This window comes from Chiroxiphia lanceolata, chromosome 3 (genome assembly GCF_009829145.1).
Source record: "Chiroxiphia lanceolata isolate bChiLan1 chromosome 3, bChiLan1.pri, whole genome shotgun sequence".
NCBI classification, from domain to species: Eukaryota; Metazoa; Chordata; class Aves; order Passeriformes; family Pipridae; genus Chiroxiphia; species Chiroxiphia lanceolata.
The window spans coordinates 81,048,564-81,070,127 of NC_045639.1; positions in this window are offsets into that span (position 1 = coordinate 81,048,564).

Sequence of the window (21,564 nt, forward strand, 5' to 3'; positions counted from 1 at the left end):
TTGCTCTAGGCTTCAGACACTGCATCTTACAAGTAGGGCAGTGAATTTCATTTTGCTTTCAAGTAAGGGACAGAAGACACATTTTTTTTTCACCAAAGAAGTGTGGTTCGAGCTTAAGGGGGCATTTGTATTTTGCTCTCCAGAGGCTCACCTTGTTAGCTTGCAAGATGTTGCCTCTGGTTGATGGAGTCCAAAGTGTCCTTGCAGTGGGGCAGTTTGCAGTATCACTGCAGACATGTGGGTCCCGTGCAAGTGCCAGTAGCTGGTGTGATCAGAGTGGGGATCCTCCAGGGCAGATGGAATCCAACACATATTTTATAAGATTGAGGACAGATTGGATTCTTAATTCAATGAAAAATTTCTTTTGCCTCCTTTTTTTGCTGACTCAACATATTGCTTGCAGCTGGACCAGAGTGGGAATGTCTGTGTAGAAGAGTTATATGACTTTCTGGAAAAACTAACTAGTATGGAACTAATTGCAGCCCACCCAAACCTAGCAGGAGGTGGGGTTTTCCTTGCAATTAAAAGCATTCTGCTAGAAGGCAGCACGCAAGATCTACTGAGTGTGTTTTGATGAACGCTTAGTAAGAACTTTCATGTGCTTTGAAAAGAAAAAGAAGGTCTTCAGGAATGAAGGCAAACAGGCTATGGAATTTAAAGAAAAATATTAACCAAGGGGTCTGATTCCAAACCAGAAGGTAGGAATATCTTCCCTGAAAAGAATTTGTCATCTACTAAAGGGATAGATCTGAAAGAAAAATTATAAATGCCATTATTGACTGGACTGTTCTCATTTATTAAAATTTCTACAGCAAGCTGGCACTGCTCATCTTCCCAACCCCTCTTGTTAGCAAATTTTGAACCCTCTGGTTCTTGCAAATCTCTTGCCAGACTTTTTTCTTGTTCTAAGACAGATGGAGTTAGGAGGGAAATCACCTCCTGAAACACAGGGAGCTGTGATTTAGGACAGAAATTTTACTGAGGAAAGCTCAGAAACAGTTTGGCTCAGTTAACTATTATGTTTGTGTTCTTATTACTCAAATTACTGACAAAATGAACTCATCCCCAGAAGGCTAAAGGATTTGAATTAAATATGGTAGAGGGAAACTCTTCAAAGTATGCTGTCTTGTCTTTCAGATGGCAAAAATGAAGTTTGAAACTGCCTGCTGTACAAAAGAAATTGTGAGCAGGGAAGACAGGAATGGAAATGAAACTGCGGAACAGCAGGGGGAGGCGATCTGATCTCTTGTGAAAGATAGGCTAGAAATGGTGATGACTGAATGATTTACTCTCATCAAGTGGGATAGGGATCTTTCACAAAGGGCTGGAAGACAGGAAGGATAAGAAAGGCTGAGGGAGTCTGCATGGAGCTGGCTTTTGATGGGAAAGGGCCTGAGAAAGGCCCACGGTGCTGTGAGGCGCTACTGAGGAAAAGCACGTGGTGCATGTGAAAGGTGCTGGCCAGACTGAAAACTTGTGTATGAGAAGTCCTCATGACAGGGGTCTAAAGGGGGGAGGCAGAAGTCTGCATACAGGGAAAGGACAGCAGGAACCTGGTGGTGAGTCAGAGGTGAGAACCACAGCACTATTGCTGATCTGGCACAGCTATGGGCAGAGGGGACCACGGAAAGACTTTGGACCGATAAGGATTTTTGTGTTCCCACTGGAAGGGGCTGGGCTACTCTACCGTCATAAACGACCATTCTCCCCCTCTGTGTCTCTCATTATTTGGGTTATTGCATGGAGAACCTCTCCTCCTCCTTTTTTAGAAATTTAACCAGTATGTAAAAAAATTATTTTTTCATGCTTTTTAGGTGAAAAAACCCCACTATCTGCTGGAGACCTCTGTCTGCTAGTCTTTGAAGAGTAATATTTGAATAAGGATAATTTTCCATCCAGTAATAATGGAGAAAAATGTGATCTTAGTATTGTGGTGCAAGTTGCAAAAATAATTTCTGCTTGCTTGGTAACTTCATCCTTTGAAGTATCCAGATTCTCTCAGGGGTGTATGTGACCTCACCTTCTAGTTACCAAACTTTTCCAAATGTCGGATTACACTCAACACCCGATTAGGAATGTGCTTGACATTTCTTTATAAGGTGCAGGAAAATATCTGGGTGGAGATGAAAGCAGATACAAGTGTAACTGGGATATTGGAATAAATTATATATTGCTACTATTACACTTCTCTTCCTGTGTTTCAGCCTACCTTTGTGCTGGATCTTTGGCTAACATTCAGTTGTCTGCATATTTGCTGAGAATTCATGAGAAATTTGTTCATTATAAGTCCGAATCCCCTCAGAAAAGGGGTAGCAACAGTTTACTCTGTAGCATTCACATTCAGAAACAGACAGTCTATTTTTACATCCTGGACTATTTACGTCCACATCTTGAATTACAGGTGGTATTGCTGGTGCTGTAGAGCTGGTGGTTTGATGACTGTGGATTACTGGAAAGGCCAGTACAGTGTTTGAATCTGCTACTATTTGTATCTAAAATTTATGTGTGGAAAACTGTAGAATAGCACCTGAAAATGCTTCAAAGAAATTTTATTTTAAAATCATAAATATGATGAATCTTTTACAGAAGAGTCAATGACTGATTTTATACCTCAGCAAGATGTATCATCTGTCCTTCATGGCCATACCTTTTTAAAACACTGAGGCAAAACTTCACAACTTGGAATAGCAAAGAAAGAGAAGTTTGCTGGGAGCTACACGGGGCTACTCTATAAGAATACTGAGCTCTGGTCATGACATGATTAATGGAGGCATCACCAAGATAATAATCTCTAGGCATTCAATATTTCTTATTCATTCTTATTCAATAGCATTCCTATGGTGAATTCAGTATTCCGTAGGCATGGCTTATGTTAATACATTGTTGGTTTTCTTAGGCAGAATATTATGGGCAGAATAAAATAGGATCTTAATATTTATCATAAACTTGTTTGAGTTCAATTCAATGAGCTGAAAAATAAACTGTGTTGAATTACATTTGCTGATCTGTTTACTTTTCTTAGTATATTTTGTACCTATCAAGTGCTTGCTCTCTTTTTTCTGAACACTCTCTGTTTTCCAGCTGAGGGTGTGGTTAAAGGGATCATTTCGTTAATCTCTTGCATCTTGACTTCTTCCTTATTTGAACCTTAGTTCTGGCACTTACGGAAGTGGCCATTGCCTGGACCTTCTCCTCACCAAGTGCTGCTCTGCTTTTCTCTCTTAGCAAACTCCTTCTCTCTGGTCACTGTTTCATTACTTTAAGCAAACCATCACTTGTGTCCCTCATTCTGGTTTTTACATAGAACAATGCATGTGCTCTCTCTGCCATTTTCAAGCTTTTTTTCCCTTACGACATAGTAGGATTGTCTGATTGTGAACAGATATATAGTTTTACCTTTTTGTGGTATCTAACTCAGAATTAATGTTCTTGTGTGAATGAGTTTGTAGCTGCTCATTCGCTCTACTGCCTTCACAGTTCTTGAATAGCTGAGTTCCTTTGCAGGCCTCAAGTCTCTCCTGCCAACAACACTTCAGCCCAGTGGACTGCCTTACCTTGATACTGCTTAGTATCTCCCAAGGAAAAAGCTGTGACCTATGGATCTTTTTGGCAGTGTAACCATCTTTTTTGCTTCCTTCCAAATCATTAGTTTGGACTTCAGGAAGAATTTCTTCATTGTAAGGTTTGTCAAGCATTGGAATGGGCTGCCCAGGGAAGTAGTGGATTCACCCTCCCTGGAAGTGTTCAAGAAACGACTGAAGGCGGCACTTAGTGCTGTGGTTTACTTGACAAGATGGTATCCAGTCAAAGGTTGGACTCTATGATCTTGGAGGTCTTTTCCAACCTTAATAATTCTATAATTCTATGATTACACTCCCCACTAGTATATCCACAGGCCTTCCTATCCTCCAGAAGGCTAGTAGGAATGTAATGTTAAATTAGGTGGATTCAGTACTGGGCCTGTCTATGCTGCCTGTATTGATATGAGTCTGTGGCCTTATCTTAGCACATCATCTGCTGTCACGCACCCAGGGACTCCCAGTATGGTAGTGTATAAGACAGAAAAAAATGATAGAGAGGACCTGCAGCTAAATAACACTGAGGTTAGCAGACCATGATATTAAAGGCTGAGCAGTACTTGAGATTTAAGCGTTAACTCTTCTGATATTTTGAAACCTACATGTTTCTTGAGATTACCTTGTCCTATGCTTTATCTCATGACGCTTTAGATATGATCTTGATTTCTGAACTGAGAATTGTTTGAACAAGAGGTCCCTGAGAGTTTCCTAACAAATAAAAGCAATTCATAAAATGACCAGGCAGCCACGATGGTTTTTTGCCTTGTTCGTAGAAGTGATGCGGGGGTTGCATGTGTGCATCTGAGATTCAGGCAGTGCCTATAGTCTCATCCTGAAGGATCTGTGACTTGTCAGTTAGTCTTGTGCATGCTGAAGCATGAGACTGAAGCGTCTGCACATGATAGGACTATGCAAAATGCTTTGCAGCCAGCCTACCCTGAGGAAAGTGGGTGGCTCGAGGGTGTGTTCCATGGTCACTGAACATGCACATAACCTGTAGAGTTAAAGTTGAACCCTATCACTGGCAGAAACCTGAGAGTGACTGTGCCCTGTTGTTGTCGTTGACCTCTGTCTGTCAGGGATTATGTTTCTGTTTTGTTTTCACTATTGTGCAATGTGCCCTACTAATCTTAAGTTAATTTTGAAGGCGCTATGAGGTTTTTTTGGAAGGCAAAGAGGCCACTTGTTTTCTTGTGTAAGCATTTAAGAAAGATTGCTGACTTCAGGCTGCTTTTCAAACCTGAGGGAATATTACAGAGAGCACCAGTATGTGCCAATCAGTTAGCATTGATTAAAAAAATTGAAATAAAGGACACTTGTAATACTGTAATTGTACTTCCTAAAAAATGGACCTGGCTGTAATTGAGACCAGAGAATTCCAAATACACAGCCCTGTCAGTCTGAGATGTTCTGCAAAAATTCTTGATAAACGGTGTTTTTTCAAAACTGAGAGATGAGGAGCAAGGGTAACAGTGAGAAGCAATGGGAATATGTATCCCATACAGGTTCATAGGCTGAGATCTGGTATTTGAAAAGATAAGGAAGAGAAGATCATAAGTGGAATGAAAGGAGCACAAACCTATTTGTGGCAGTAGTGGAAGGAGGGGACCAGGATTTCCAGTTTTGGGGAAATATTGGGGCTATTCTTGTTAGACCAGTGGGGAGAGTCCTGTTCTGTGCGTGTATCTAAAAGGAGCTATTCTCAACTGACTATGGAGAGAGCCAAGAGGAATTAGCTTCTCTAGGCTAAACTTAGCCTTCCTGAATCCTGAAGTGTGCTTTAGGAAGTGACTGAGAACTCATCTGCTCCACCATTAGGCAATTATCTACATTTATTGCAGGCACTGATGAAAGCTGCTCACAAAACTCTGTTAATAGATTGGGACTGTTGAATTTCCACAACATGCGTCTTGCCAGAGAAAGAAGTCTCTAATGTCTAAACTAAACCTCTTTTGCTGTAAGTTCATAGCATTTTTGGCCAATTCAAAATCAGACATGTTCACGCTAACTGGTTAATCCCCTTCATGTTGCACTACTCTAAGGTACTATCACAATTTTGCAAATTGGTCTAGATTTTTTCCTAGACTTAAATAGCCTGTGGTCTTCACCAATTACTAATTTTCCTCATATTGCTAGACATCTTCCTCAGACTCCCCACAGGAGAATGTCATCTTTTGTGAAGTGCTGTGTCAGCATTTGACAATGAGACATAGATTGGAAGAATGGCTGCTTTTTTGACAATGCCCTCATTACTTCTTTAAAGAAATGCCAGTTCTCTTGGATTCCTTTTTTTTTTCTAACCTGTTGACATGTCTTGATGGCTCTTTTCCTGAAGTCTGTCATCCTTTTTGCTCTTTGCCACTTGTCTTCCAAAAAATCCAGTCACAAATCCACTTCCACCCTCTTTATCCCATCCCTCCCTACTCCTTAGAGTCCAGGCAAGGCCTCTCCTTTTGGCTCCATGACAGATATATTTCAAGAACTTGCTGGGAAGGAGTCAGCTGATGTATCCTAGACATCTCAACATCAGATGTCTAGACCAGATGTCCAGGCTGTCTCTCCACTCAGTGGATAGGAACACTCCCAAGAGTGATGGACTCCCTTTACAATATCAGCATAGAATTAATAGCTCTTGTCAAATATTTGTATCTGTTCATTGACTATGAAAGTGTTTGAGTATTTGGCCAACTTGGATGAGACAGGCCTTGTAATATTCCTTTTTCAGCTAAGGGTTGTGAAATTCAAAACACCAAATTATACAGTAGAGATCATTTTGGTTGCAACCATCACAAGCTTTACCATGTGGATTTCCCAATGTGATATTGTGCTGTGATCTAATCCAAGACAATCTCAATTGACTTCTACCCCTTTTAACATTGTCCAAAGACCTTAAAGCAACAGGTCTCTCTCTGGACCTCAGAGAAAGTATAAGTGTGCTTAGTATGTAAGACTTTTCCTCTCCTTTCTGCTGAACAATGTGTAACCTTCTATAAATATGCCAGTTCTGTATATTGTCCAATGAATTCTGCCATGCCACTGAAATAATAATTCTGATCTTTGGATAAGACTTTTGGCTCAGTGGTCTTTTTCCCCTTCATGGAAAAGAGATGGTTCATTGCCCAGCATTCTCTTTTGGCCTCTATAAGCTTACTGTAACGTGACCTTTTATTATTTTAAGCTTCTTCTGTAGCTGTCCTTGTTTAATCATTCCTTGAGAATTTCAAATTCAAGTGTCCACCAGTTCTAGTTTAAAACTATTTTCATTAGGATAGCAAGCCAGTGTGCAAATATATTGTTCTTAGTTAACAGGAAACTTAGGATCTGAGGGGAGATACTGGGATGGTGGACTGCTGAGGAGAAAACATGTAGAAGAGGTTAAAACAAAAGCCTAAACTGTTTGACTTTGAAAGTATTTCTCACCAGAAATTTGAATAACAAAATTAAAACCCAAGTTTCTATCCAAAATTTTGCAGTTCTGGCAAACCTCTTCACTAAGCTAAAGTAACATACTATTTTTTTTTAAATACTAGTCAGCTCATATGAAAAGTCAGGTTTATTTTAGCAAGACGCATTTACTTGTGTTTTGTTTTCAGTCTCTTTCACGGTGTGCTGGTACTTGCAGAACTTGACTTAATATTACTGAACAACTTGAAAGTGTACATGAAATACAAAAGAAGAGAGTAGAAGTTTGTCACTGGAACTTTTGCGGTGCAGGGTAGTTTGAAGCAGAGTCTTTCTTTATTCTAAAATTAGTCTGAGTCTGAGAGATCTTGTAAGAACAAACCCCCACGCCTGGCAGCGATCTGTGTGATTTCCATCCTGCTCCAGTGTGAAGTGTTGCATTCTAGGCAGCCAATGAAATTCTCTAATGCTCTAATTTTTTCCATTGGCCTCAGAAAAATGGCAAACCTGGTTGTGATTGTACTTCATTAAATAAAATGTCTGTTAAACAGTGTTTCATAGAAACGTATAATGACTTGGATAGGAAGAGACCTTCGTTTCAATAAATTTCAGTTCATATTCAGTTACTAGAGAACTGGCCCCACCTAATGCATCCCATCAGACTTAAACAGCTTAAGAGGTTTAATGTTCTCCATCAATTTCAGAATTTCAGATGATTGTTCGAACACCAGATTTGTAAGAAAGATATGGGACTATGTTGGCCTCTTCTTGCATAGAATCAAAGCTGTTTGCAGTTTCAGCCTATGTGTCACATCAAGCTCTTTGGAACTTTTTCTGTTCATTCTGAGTGCTTTTAGAGATAACGCATGATATCACTCAAATCAGGTCTAAACTAATTTGTGAGTCCTTCTGCTTAAGACTCCTGGTGGATTCACTGCTGATCTCTTTTGATGGCAGTGGAGTCTGCTGTATCCTCTTCTTCTGCGCCAGTGGTGGAATCTAGACCCTCTCTGTGCTTGAAAAATTGCTAAAGAAATGCTGTCAGTGGTTTAGTAGACTGCCAAGTATGACGTGTATGTATGAAGCGATGAAGGAGAGGTTACTAATGGCAGTTATGCAAGTGATGGAGCTGCTTAAAAAATGAGCTCACAAGTACTTGAATTCATGTGTGCAAAGTAACAGTGGTTCAGAAAGTATTGTAAAAGTCAATAGATTGATTTCCTTGCTTTAGGTGTCAACATTGTTTCTCTGTGATTTATGGATATCAGATTAGCCTGAAGCCTAATTGCAGATCTGGGAAAGAATACTTTTATAGGAAGTCTCCTACAGAATTTGGTCCTTAATTTTATGAAACAAGAAATATATTTATTAATATAGTTTGTAGGTCTATTCTCCAATCACAGGCTAGAAAAAGGCAAGCATTTTTATGACTTGAGAAAGGTTGAACTTCTGAAGGACAAGCTTTTATTTATAAATAGGACTCAGAATAAAGCTCCTTAAGCTAGTTTACTGTAAGACCACGAAGACCAGACCCTCATCAAATTTGAAAGGTAAATTAACATGGCTTCACTGAAGTCAGAGAAGCTGCATTCATTTATACCAGTTGAGGATGACAAATATTCTAGGCCTGAAAGAGGGCAGAGGCATGAAATTACTTCAGTATTATTACTTCAGCAGGGCCTTCTACACATGTTCCTACCATAGGACCACCATGGAGCATTTGTCTGTGGAGCAGTTTTGTCACATCAAACTAAATGAGTTTCTGTTGCTGCTCTCACCACTCAGTCCCATCAAGGGCCCTCACATGGCTGTTGCTCCAGCACACAAGAATGCATTCAGGAAGGAGCTGTGATCAAAGCTCTACTGAAACTGGGAGCCTGGACAGAGGACCAGGGCTGTCCCACAGAGCAGCACACCCAGGGTGTGTGCTCATGGGGGAAGGCGGAGGTGAGCTGACTGCAGCTGGTGGGTGTGGGTTTCATTTCTGCTCCAAGTTATGTCTTCACTTATGTTTCCTTCAATATGAAATTATGTTTATATGTGTGTAATTAATTTTAATGATTTACTGTAATTTGTCTGTCTTTATTATTTTCTTGAATTTGTCTGTCTTTATTAGACTTCATAGAAAAAAAATCTAAACTGTATCAAAGAAGAAGGCAACCCAACTGAATGAACTTATCTTATGTAGGTTTTTCAGGATTCAGTGACTGACATTAGCTGTATCCTTGGCCACACTTCGTTTTTCAGATTTTGCTGAGGCTTGAAGTAGATCCTGGGTAATTTCCTGCTTGCAGGTTGTAGCAGATAGCTGGACTGAGCTCCTATCTCCCCAGAAATGGACATTCTGAACATGAACTAGCAACTGAGCAACCAGTTTCATGAGACAAAAATGCTGCCAAAGTGGTCCCGCTCCCTGTCTGCATGTGCAACCACTTACCTAGGATGGCTGTGGGACTGAGACCCCCTGGGAGCTGATTCAACTTACTGAAGTGGCAAAAAACAAGCCCAGCAAAGAAATGGATGATTTTTGGCTGTATAGTGAGTTAAATTGCCCAGCAAGGGGCCTGTGAGCATCACAGTTAGCACAAGAGAAGGGATGACTATGTGTGGCTGGGAGTAAGAGGGGCAAGGGGAGTGAGACACCCACCCTAACTCCTTTTGGGAATACGCTCAGCTGGCCTTGCTGAGCATGTAGCTGTGAATTAGTTGCCTGGAGAGTTTTTGGGCAGAAGAGAAAACTGTCTGATTAATTCGAGTGCCTAAAAGGTTAGGCAGTTCTGGAAAGCAGGGAGAATGGATCACTGTTAGTGTATGTGGATTTTAGAGAGTGAAGTTTCATCTTTGGCAGGATATGAGCAAACTGGATCCCACCCTGAAAGATCTGCTTATAAAACAAACAAACAAAAGAGCTGCTCTGTGTTTTTCACTGGAATGCCACTAACTGTGTTAATGACAATGGGGACCACCAATAGTGTGAACTCCCTGTTCTAATGCAATACTTCCAGGCTTTTTCATAAGAGGCATCAAAGGCAAAAAAATTCTGCATTAGCTCTATGGGAGCTGTGTGCATACATCAGAGGGAAAATTTGGCCCCCAGTGTTCTCCCTGCAGTGAATTTGAGTCTCTGATAGTATCAGTGCAAGAAGAATAGAGCAGTAGCTTAGGAGGCATGTGGCATTTCCTGGCTGGGTGCAATGGATTCCCCAGCTGAAACCAATAAAAATCAGTTCAGGAAGAATTTTTCAGAAAATCGGTGGTGAAAATGACAGTCTTGAAATGCTCACACAATTCTTGCAGCTGTGGAGTCCTTAAAGTCAACGAGTTCCAGGAAAAATGACAATAGTTCTGGAAACTTTCCCATAACTGCCTCTGGGCAAACATTCAGAATAGCTCGTTTACTTCAACGATGCTAATTCATTAATCATTAGAGATACTTTTGTTCAGTTCCCTTTGAAGTTGGCCACAACTTTTCTTTTCTCCTAAGATGAAATGTGGTCAATTATATCCATACATGGATATAACACGGGCAGGTTCTTTTCTTTGACAAATTATTTACTAGCTTTGTCAACCCAGACTTCTCGCTCTCTGATGTTTCTCAATTGTATATACTGAGCAGAAAACGTTATGTGTCGTCCAGTTTTGCTGTGTTAGATCTGCTTTGATTTCAGCTCTGTCCTTAATGTCCACAGTTGCTGTGGTAAACTTTGTTTGTTAATTTTCATATTATAGGGCACATCATTTTATGTGCTCATAGCCAACTCTAGCTTTATCCATTCTAAGGCACAACTAATCAAACAGTACCCATGCTCCAGGAACTGATAAATTTTGACAACTTCCCTTGCTTTTCCTGCCTTTCCTTCCATTTTGGAGCTGATGGGTGCCCAAACTTGAAGCCAGATGGTGTCAGAGCACTCCTCTAAGAACACAGTCTTACCTAGCCCCGCTTTTCTAGCAGCTTGGGCACTCCAGCACTCGAGCTGGACTGGAAAGAGCTCACTCTGTCCTCTTCAGAGTATCTGACGTCTCCAACAGGTTTTCTCCTCTCCTTGTGGGTGAGGTTTCAGGAGGCAGCTGAGTCAGTCCACGAACTTGCTGCTGGTGAAAGGGGCAGGACTGTTCCTGGGCACATGCTCCATTTGTTTCACTTCTGTCATCTCTGGGATGTGTCTGATCCATTAGCTCACTAAAGTGGTGAAAACTATTCACTTTTTCTTGATTTGTTTTGTTTTGTTGGGTTAGATTTCTGACAGTTTAGTGAGCTAAATTCACTTTCCAAGCGGTCAAATGAATGCAAGAGCTGGTGAAAGGGAAGGGTAGGTCTCCGTAGCTGGCAGTAAGAAAGGGAGTAAAAACTGAGATGTTTTGGAAAAGGATGGCAGCAGCTGCTGTATTTTGCATGTTTCTTCAAGCACTTGCTACATTGACTGTTTCAGGAGAGACTGACAGAGCATGCCTAGTTTGTGAATCTGAACAAGGTTCAGGCCTCAGAAAGGTGTTGAACTGCTCAGGCAGTTCATTCTGAGGTGTTTCTCTGTGGTTGTCCAGAATGAATTTTAAAGGGCTTCAGGGGAGAAGTAATATGGCATTGTCAAGAAGCAGAATATGCTGAAATTTTGGAGATTAGTGTCTGTGGTTGTTTACTTTGGCTGAACACCAGGTGTCTACAGAACCTGCACAGTGGGATCGAGTGCACCCTCTGCAAGTTTGCCAGTTACTCCAACATGTGTGATGTGGTTGACATGCTGGAGGGAAGGGATGTCATCCAGAGGGACCTGGACAGGCTTGAGAGGTGGGCTTGTGTGAATCTCACAAAGTTCAACAAGGCCAAGTGCAAGGTCCTGCACCTGGGTCAGAGCAAGCCCAAGTACAAATACAGGCTGGGAGGAGAATGGGCTGAGAGCAACCCTAAAGAGAAGGGCTTGTGGGTGTTGGTTGATAAGAAACTCAACATGACCCAGCAATGTGCACTTACAGCCCAGAAAGCCAAGTGTATTCTGCATCAAAAGAAGTGTGACCAGAGGATCAAGGGATTCTGCCCCTTCACTCAGCTCTTGTGAGACCCCATCCAGAGAAATGCATCAGGCTCTCTGGCTCCCAATATAAGAAAGACATGGATCTCCTGGAGCAAGTCCAGAAGAGGCCCATGAAGATGATCAGAGGGCTGGAGCACCTCTCTTATGAAAGACAGGCTGAGAGATCTGAGGTTGTTTAGCCAGGAGAAGAGAAAGCTCCTGGGAGACCTTATAGCACCTTCTAGTACCTAAAAGGGGGCAACAAGAAAGCTGGAGAGGAACTTTTTACAAGGGCATGTAGTGACAAGGGGTAATGCCTTTAAACTGAAAGAGGGTAGGTTTAGACTGGATATTAGGAAGAAATTCTTTTACTATGAGAATGCTGAGGCACTGAAACAGGTTGCCCAGAGAAGTTGTGGATGACCCATCCCTGACAGTGTTCAGGACCATGTTGGAAGGGGCTCTGAGCAACCTATCTACTGGAAGGTGTCCCTGTCCATGTCAGGGGGCTGGAACTAGATGATCTTTGTGGTCCTGTCCAACTCGAACCATTTTATGATTCTATAATTTGACGATTGTCATCAGGGGCAGTATTGTCATCAGTTTCTATGTGATTCATTCTGGAGCAGGAGAAAAATGGAAGTTCCACAACACACTGTTAACTTATATATAGAAGTGCTATTTGCATTCCCAGACTCTGTGTTCAGCTAGTTCCTGGGTAAATTTGTGGCTGTAGGAAGGTTGTGTATGTCTCTGCTTGAGTGGAAAGGCTGAGACTCTGGACAAATCTACAGGCAACTGAATCCATGATAGAATTCCAGGTTTGAACAGGACACTTTCCAGGAGAAGAAACACAGAGCTCTAAAATTCCCATGGTAGATATAAAAAAAATTAAAGAGGTGGCTGATCGTACTTTCAGTAATCTCCTCTAGAATAAGTCAGGCAAATTAATTTACTTTAAATGCTTTTCAGCCAGGCCCGTGCCACGCGCTCAGACAGCAGCCGACATTAGCATGCTGGAACATCAGAACCATGCTTGGTACTGCGGATAGTGGATGTCCTGAGTGTTGTTCTGCCCTAATTGCCCATGAACTGTCATGTCTCAACATTGACATCGCTACCCTCAGTGAAGTTCATCTCCACAAGGAAGGCAGCCTTAGAGAACATGGTGCCGGTTGCACACTCTTTTGGTCAGGTAAACCCAGAACCGAAAGGCATCTCTCTGGAGTTGGCTTCATGATTAAAAACTCTATTGTCCCTAAACTCAAAAATCTGCCAACAGGTCATTCTGATCGTACTATCTCCTTACACTTTCCACTAAACAACAAGCAACACGTTGTCCTCTTCAGTATATATGCCCCAACTCTCCAAGCTGACCCTGCCAAAAAAGATAAATTTTATACCGACCTGCATCGCCGTACCCAAAAGGTTCCTGCAGATGGTAAGACCATTATCCTTGGTGATTTCAATGCCAGAGTAGGAAAGAACTTTGAAGCCTGGAAAGGAGTATTAGGCAAGCATGGTGTTGGAAACTGCAGTGAAAACGGTCGCCTTCTGCTAGAATTCTGTGCGGAGCAGCAACTCAGAATCACCAACACTATCTTCCAGCAGAAAAATAGTCTGAAGACAACCTGGATGCATCCTAGATCTAAGCATTGGCATCTCATTGATTTTGTCTTGGTGCGACAGAGAGATGTTCGTGATGTTCATCATACCTGCGTGATGCCCATCATACCTGCGTGATGCCCAGTGCAGAATGCCAAACAATCGGCTTGTGCGCTGTAAACTCAACTTCAGTCTTAAGTTCAAACCTAAAAGGGCAGTATTCCAAGGAAGAGACTCCAAGTTAACGATCTTCAATCAGCTACAGTGAGAGACAGCTTTCAGGCAACCCTTCAAACTAGGCTCGAAGATCATTCCACAGATTCCTCTCCTGAAACACTTTGGCAACATATTAAAAATAGCATCCTGCAGTCCTCTGAAGAGTCCTTAGGGTTCTCCTTCAAGAAGAACAAGGATTGGTTTGATGAAAACAATCAAGAGATCCAGGAATTGTTGAGGAAGAAGATAACTGCTCACCAAGCACACCTTGCTCAGCCATCCTGCCATGTAAGAAAAGCAGCCTTTCATCTTGCATGCAGCAAGCTCCAACAGAAACTCCGTGACATCCAGAACAAGTGGTGGATCAATCTAGTAGGAAAAATTCAATTATGTGCAGATACAGGTGATTAGAGAGTATTCTATGAGGCCTTGAATACAGCATATGGGCCTACATATCAGCTCCAAAGCCCTGTACTCAGTGCAGGTGGTCAGGTGCTTCACACAGATAAAATCTCCATTCTGAATCGTTGGTCTGAACACTTTCAGACTCTCTTCAGTACTAGCTGTGTAGTCCAAGACTCAACAATTCAGTACATCACACAGCAACAGGGGAAGAATGACTTGGACATTGCCCCTACTATGGGAGAAACCCTTAAGGCCATACAGCAGGTGAAAACTGGCAAGGCAGCTGGAGTTGATGGAATTCCACCTGAAGTTTGGAAACATGGGGGCCTTGCACTCCATACTAAATTTCACGAGTTTGTGGTGCACTGTTGGGAACTAGGCGAGCTACCATCAGACCTTCGTGATGCAGTCATCATCACTTTGGATAAGAAGAAAGGAGTTAAAACAGACTGTTCAAATTACCACGGTATTACTCTGCTCTCCATTGCTGGCAAAATCCTGGCAAGAATACTTTTGAACAGACTAATACCCGCTATAGCAGAAGAACTTCTACCTGAAAGTCAGTGTGGTTTCAGAGCCAACAGGAGCACCACAGACATGGTATTTGTTCTCAGACAACTGCAAGAGAAGTGTAGAGAACAGAACAAAGGTCTCTATGTAACCTTTGTTGATCTCACCAAGGCTTTCAATACTGTGAGCAGAAAAGGTCTGTGGCAGATTTTGGAACGTTTAGGTTGTCCCCCCAAGTTCCTTAAAATTATCATCTCACTCCATGAGGATCAGCACGGCCAAGTCAGATATGGTGATGCACTTTCTGAGCCCTTTCTAATAACTAATGGTGTGAAACAAGGCTGCGTTCTCGCACCAACCCTATTCACAATCTTTTTCAGCATGATGCTCCAAAGGGCCACAGCAGACCTCAATGAAGAAGATAGTATTCACATTCGATATCGTACTGATGGAAGCTTCTTCAACCTAAGGTGACTGAAGGCCCACACTAAGACCTTAAACCATCTTGTCCAGGAGCTGCTTTATGCTGGCGCCGCCACCCTCATCGCTCACACAGAAGCAGCTCTGTAGCATTTAACATCCTGCTTTGCAGATGCTGCTGAGCTTTTTGGACTGGAAGTCAGCTTAAAGAAGACAGAAGTTTTCTATCAACCCACACCTCAGGAAGTCTTTCATCATCCCCATATCACCATTGGCAAATCAGAGCTCAAATCAGTCCAGTAGTTTAATTACCTAGGTAGCCTCATCTCCTCGGATGGTAAGATTGACGGGGAGATAGACAACAGGTTAGCAAAGGCATAGAGAGCTTTCGGAAGACTCCATAAAAGTCTGGCAAAATAAACACCTGAAGAAAAGTACAAAGATCAGTGTTTACAGAGCCATAGTGCTGTCTACTCTTTTATATGGGTCTGAATCATGGGTCATCTACCACCACCACCTGCGACTCCTAGAACGCTTCCATCAACGCTGCCTCTGTACAATCCTAAACATCCACTGGTCAGGTTGTGTGATCAATACATCTGTTCTTGAACAAGCAGCAGTCACAAGTATTGAGGCCATGTTGCTGAGAACACAGCTGCACTGGGCAGGGCACGTCTCCAGGATGAAGGACCACCGCCTCCCTAAGATCCTGCTTTATGGTGAACTTGCCACCGGCTGCTGCATGAGAGGAGCCCCGAAGAGAAGATACAAGGACTCCCTGAAACAACATCTCAGCCTTGGCCATATTGACCAACATAACTGGTCTACTCTGGCCTCCAACTGGGAGGCCTGGAGACACACCATCTATAACGCTGCTGCTTCTTTTGAGAACACACTCAGAATCACTCCTGAGGAGAAAAGGCAATGCAGAAAGAATTGTGTCTTGCCAAAACCATCCAAGGAGTCTTTCTGCTGTGCCTTTTACAACCAGACTTGTCTGTCTTCCATTGGCCTCTTTAGCCACCAGCGCGCTTCTAGCAAATGTGGGTAGAGCTCTTCCCAAATCTTCGTTCACGAAGCCTAGCCATGATGAAATGCTTTTGCTGAGCAGTTGAAATGCTGAACCTCAGTCTCCTAAAATGGCATCTTCAGGACAGGACTAGTTAATTCTGACTGATTTTTACTTGTGAAGTTTTAAGGCCAAATAGTTTTCGCAAGGTGTTAACATGTATGGGAACTAGCTATATAAATAAAGTCCAGTAAGTCCTTAAATATGTCTCCTTCTTTTATTGTGTTTTACTAATTAAATTGAGCTCCTGATTTGCACCCATGAAGGATTTGACATTTCTTGATATACTTTAATTGGGTACACTTTTCTGTTTGCATAATTTTTACTGTATAGGAGGAAGTGAGATTAATTCCCATTATAAAATGAGGTGAGTTGATTATATATTCAGTGGACTTGCATTCCTTTGTCTCTCTGGTGTCCTAAGCTGTTCTATGCAAGTTTTTTTTCCCACTTCTCTTTTTTTCTTAGTGTCTTAATAGAGCAAGAACTACTGAATAAACTGAATTGGTAACTGTTTTGTCTTCTGGACATTCAACTGTTAATTATCAGAATATATAGAACTGTCAGAATTACATATGTATAAAAATAACAGTGACAAATATTTCCCCCTCCTCCATATAATAGAGATATCTAAGAACATCCCATTTGTCCCAGGGAGACCTCTGTGAAGATACTGGCTAAATACAGTGTGGGCAAATGCGGATTTCATAAATATCTTTCATATTATTTGAGATGGCACATCGGATGGTGTGAACTTATCTTGCAAAAGTAACCAGCTCTGTTGGACATTTTGACACGAAAAGTGACTTACACATTTGCTGGAGGGTAGCGAGGGAGAGGAAGTAAGCAAGAAGTACCACTCCAAGAGTGAAAGAAAAAGCAGGACTCACATTTATCTAATTTGGTGTCATGGTATACCTTGGTCTCTCAGGGACTGTATTCATGTACCTGATGCAATAAGCCTATCAATGACTTCAAGCCTGAGAGTTACACCCATTTACATCAGGGGATGGAAATGTTCCTCAAAGAATACTTAACTCTTTGGGACTTTGACCTTAAGCTACACTACTTTATCATTTGTTTTCTGATCAATCCCATCTCTGTGATTTAATTCTAACTGCTGCAAAACTTGGCTTATAGTGTACACAACCAGGCAGACAAAGCAGACACAACTTTATGAATCTAATTATTTAAGGAACCCATTATTTTAGTTACAAAATAGAGCTGGTTTTGCTCCAAATCTTAATTCTGAGCCTTCTCTGCTATTCTTTTTATTAAACTAGGTGATAAAATAACACAGATGAGCTTTCAGGCATACAAGCCATCTTTCAGATATGAAACAGAAACAGCAAATGTCAAGGGCATAATTTACTGCCTGTGTCCATGCCCCATTCCATGAACACTCGTTCTTCATGCCAATCTCTGTCTGCTGACTACTGTGTTATGCTGACAGAATCATTTGCAATGGCTCCTACGGAGTTAGATCAGAAAACCAATGAAGGTGAGGAATGGCTGTGTTTTGTGTTTTAGTTCTCAGCCAGGTGAGCTCTTTGGTGAATTGCTGCCTTCATGCTTGTGTTGGCACCAGAGAGGAAAGAACTGTATAAAGCAAAACATGCTGACACTGAGCCAAGGGCGGGGCCTGGGCATGCCATCTCCGGCAGGTAGGCTGTGTTCAACACTAAGTGAGGATTTAGCAATATGATTTAGAACTTGCACTTAGGAGTACTGATCTCAGTTTATATTGCAAAGAAACATATCCTTTGAAACTATTATGTGTCTCACCTTTCTCTTTTCAGCTCAACCTAATCTCTTGGTAATTTCAGCTGTCTGTTATGACTCATCCCATGTTTCCCTGCCTTTCTAGACTGTTGTGCATGTTTTTATGTGATATCACCATACTGAGAATTAGGAAATACAGGAATCCCATCATTCTTTTCTTTCTTTTGCTGATGAACATTTCTTGTTTCTTTTGCACATTATCCTCTTTTCCACCTGTACCTCTTTTCCATTCCCTGCACAAATTTCACCTTGATTTGTTCTTCTGCAGATTTGTTTTGTGATATCTGCCTCCCAGTTGATTACAGGAAGATCAAAGGTTATTTAGAACCTCTGAAAACTCCAGGGAATTGTACCTGAAAATGCATTTTATGAAGTGAAGGTAAGAAAAACCTACTAAAACTCATTTAGCGGCTAACCTGTCACAAGCGGTCCAGTGGGGCACAGTGGTCACCATCTCCACTTTGATGTCTTGTCACAAATGTTGTTGCATTGTCACACTGTTACATAAAGGATGTGCTGCAATGGATTTTATCTATTTGCAGTAATTGTCTGTTTAATTGTGTCCCTACTTCTGAAACCAGGAACAGTACATTCCTGGGAATTATGTTTCTGAGAAACAACGGCAGCGCAAAATGGCACGCTGCACTGCTGGGAGTGACCCTTTGAAATAAAATGAATGTTCTCTGACATTCTTTTTCTCTTCATTGTAGCTTAACTGGCATCAATACAAAGGTTTACATCTGTATTAAAGATGTTGGTGATTGCTGAATGCATGATACATGAATGGCCATTATCATCTGCAGAGAGTTAGTGTACTATGCATATAATCAATCAGATTCTGTTCATGTCAGGAGTTGGCCAGCTCATTACAGCCCATATCATATTAACCCTTGCAGAGGAGTGATAAAAGGCAGAAATATTCTGGAACAGGCCAAGCGGTCATTCAATCTACTTACTTTTTTGCCTGACAACAACATAGGCAAGCATATTTGTTAGACACTAACCCAGACAGCCTGCACACTTTCATTTAGCCACTCATGTCTAGTCTTGAGTCCATTTCTCATATTTTCAAGAAAGGAGTTCATTTCCCACTTATTATCGTCCTGATATTCAAATTCTAGGCATTCTCGTACTGTATCTGGTCAGAAATGCAACTATCCTTATCTGACATGCTGTCATCTACCTCTTGAATGATGGACTAGTGCTAAATCACTCACCTAGAAAGTGGGAGGTGGAGAGCAAGAGGCAGAAGGGAGCCTGACTCTACTCCTTCACTGTGCCTGGACCATGAGCAGAATTGGGATTTCCAACCATGCTCCCAGGGCTCAGTTGTTTTATCCAATGAATTAAATTATATCATTGAATTAAAATAAAAAGAGAACTGAGAGCGTGGTCTGTAAGGCCAGCTTCATAATGTGTGCACACTAGAGCGATCAACAAACTAAGCCAGTAAAATAACAGAGGAAATAACACTGATAAAGCTATTTCAACCGTGATATACATAGATTTGAGTAATTTTAGTGACTCTATTATAAAGGATAATCTATCTGGTATCATAATCTATTCAAGACCTTGATCCCTGGCTTCCCTGCTCTACTGATACTTCATAGCCACAACACTGGCTTAACTGGCCATATCAAGCATAGGAAGAGCCAGGGCTTCAGCAACAGCTGGAGAGAGATTATCTGATCTGTAAATCTGTCATTTTGCCTTGACCTTTTCAAGGAATATGAAAAAACGAAGAACCTCATGTTTCAGCTATCATGGCAGAGTTAGGTTAGCATGATTGTGGCTTTCTGTGCTCAAGTCTTTGCTAATTTCCATGATAACTCTCAGGCTCTACAGAATACTGAAGCAGCACTGAGGGGCAGTACAATGAACATTTGAGGAGCCCAAAGATGTCCTCAGACATGCACTCCCACATCTTGAATTGACTGTGCTGAGATCTGAATCCTTATAAACAGCTGAGGAACCTCTTAAAATAGCCTTAATTTTTACAGTGAGATGATGACATCTTTGAAACTGTAGTCAGGCTTTGAAGCTGACAGTAGCAAAGCTGAAGCTTCTGGAACTGCAGCCTCAGAACCTGGCACAGATGTCTGCTCTTCACCCTGCATTTGGTTTATAATTGTTGGCATAATTTTTGAGTTATTAGAATTTCAAGAATAAGAAATTCTTCTAATCTAAACAAGTAAAATAGCACTATAAATAACATTTAATCTTCATTGTGACTAAATTAAGTGAAACAAGACATTATTAAGCACATTTCAATTCATTGCCCTAGCTTCTCTTATTTATGTGAAGCAGGAAGCTGCAGTTGAAAGCAGGGAAAGACAAAAGTTTCTGACTGAGCCAAGGATGTGGCACAGCTGGGAAAAAAGTAAATATAAATCTCAGGCGAAGTATTGCTAGCAGAGGCATTGAACAAAAGAGGAATTTTTCTGTGTGGTACCAATATGACCTTAGCTGAATTTTCATATAATTTTATTTTCCTGTGTTAAAAAACATAAAAAAAAGATTCAAATTGGAACAGGTGCAGAGGAGAGTGGAAGAGGAAGCCTGCTTTAGGATGGCAGACTAAAAATAATTGATTAGCCTGACCAACAAATGTTGAGAAGGAATGTAAATAGTTTATAGATATATTTTGTGGGTTAGGAGAATAGAGAAAAAACACAGTTGAGAACTATTCAGTCTTACCTAACTCTGGAAGAAAGGCACAGGGCTGCAAAATAGTATAGATACATTTAGGCTGAAAGTTGGAAGAGAATCTGTAGCCATTAGATTGTGGTTATTTCAGCTTTTCCTTTTAGGACTAGTGCTCAGTCCTAACCAAGTCTTCGCCAATTGAGAAGGGGCCAAAGAAACAGGAAACTGAAGAATTAAGTCGGGAGGAAAACCGGTGAAAACTGAAAGGACATGGTGGAAAGGTTGGCAAAGAGATTGTTAAGGCATGGGATGGGATGGGATGGAATTGGATGGGATGGGATGGGGGACACTGGGTGCCCAGGGAAGTGGTGGAAGATGTCTGGTATGCTGGGCTCTACTCAAAAAGGGGGCTAAAGGAGGGAGTGCACATGTGACACACCTTGCCCCCCAAGTTACTGTGAATCTTGTGGTCATATATATATCCTCCTTCTGCAGACCTGGGATGCTTGCTTGGACAGGACCAGGAGATGATTGTTGAAGAGATCTCCTATGACTTTATGAAAGTGACTTCTCAGAGTGTTGCATTTAAGTTAGAACTTCTCTGTACAAGAAAGAATTGTATGTTTTAGATCCATGTATAGCAAGGTGAAGGCAATCCATACGAACAGTCTGTGTGGTTTTCTACTCCTACTATCATAAAAAAAGTCCCTAATAAAACAACTCTTCCTCTAGTCAGCAGTATCACTATTACAGTATGAAGACTTGTTTTGCCCCAGAGAAAACTGATTAATGACACATAAGGCTCATTAGAAACCTGCTGACTAGCATTACTCTGCAGTTACATTTTTGCGAAACCTATTTCAGGTTTTTGGCACTTTTGTTTTTTAGTTTTTTTCTTTTCTTTTCTTGAGAGGTATGC